This window comes from Ursus arctos, unplaced genomic scaffold, assembly GCF_023065955.2.
Source record: "Ursus arctos isolate Adak ecotype North America unplaced genomic scaffold, UrsArc2.0 scaffold_7, whole genome shotgun sequence".
Classification (NCBI taxonomy): domain Eukaryota; kingdom Metazoa; phylum Chordata; class Mammalia; order Carnivora; family Ursidae; genus Ursus; species Ursus arctos.
Genome location: NW_026623089.1, coordinates 6,383,830 through 6,384,632, shown reverse-complemented (window position 1 = coordinate 6,384,632; position 803 = coordinate 6,383,830). Strand labels below are relative to the sequence as shown.

Sequence of the window (803 nt, the reverse complement as noted above, 5' to 3'; positions counted from 1 at the left end):
TTTCACTGATCTGAATTTGGGGCATATTGACAATTGAAAAAGATTTAAATGCTTAATTGTGGGGTCAGACACACTCCTTTAGAACATTACTGCTTAGAACAACGAACATGAGATTATGCTTTTCAGTGTTACAAAGATGAAAATATATCTTGCCTATTTATCAAATTAATCACCCTAAAATCTAAAGACAAATGGGATTCCTAGGGCAGTATTCAGCCAGTAATTTAATACCTAAGTTCTTCTGATCAATAAACCATTGGCCTGTTAGAATATTTAAGTCATGCTTAAAGTCATTCAGAAAAAAAAAAATCTATCAATTTAAGTTCTTTGAAAGCATGTCTTTAATTTAAAATGTCATTTTTTATTTATGCATTGCATTTTACGTAATTATTAAGCAACACCAAAAAATGTTCATAAAACTATTGAAGGGGCATCTAGCTGGCTCAGTCGGCAGAGCATGTGACTCTCAATCTCAGGGTTGTGAGTTCAAGCCCCACGCTGGGTGTAGAGATTACCTAAAAATAAAATCTTAAAAAAATTTTTTTTTAGATGTTTAAAATATCTTTGGATCAGAAATGTCATCATTTATGTGTCTGCCTGTCCCTGCCACATGAGGACCCAAGAAGATGAGGAAGGGAACTTTCACTAGGACCCAACCATGCTGACTTCCCAGCCTCCGCAACTGTGGGAAATGCAAGTTTAAGACATGCCAGTAAATTCGGTTAGAGCGGACTGAACTAAGACAGATACCACGTGATAAGACACAGCCCTTGTCCTCGGTGAGCACACAGTAGAGTGTGGAA

At 36.6% G+C, this 803-nt stretch overlaps 1 non-coding gene across 1 annotated transcript; it reads left to right on the top strand.

Moving 5' to 3' along the window:
• Positions 1-432: 432 nt before the first annotated feature.
• On the top strand, positions 433-505 carry TRNAE-CUC (transfer RNA glutamic acid (anticodon CUC)). Its single transcript has one exon. It is a non-coding gene; the product is annotated as a tRNA-Glu (tRNA).
• Positions 506-803: the final 298 nt, after the last annotated feature.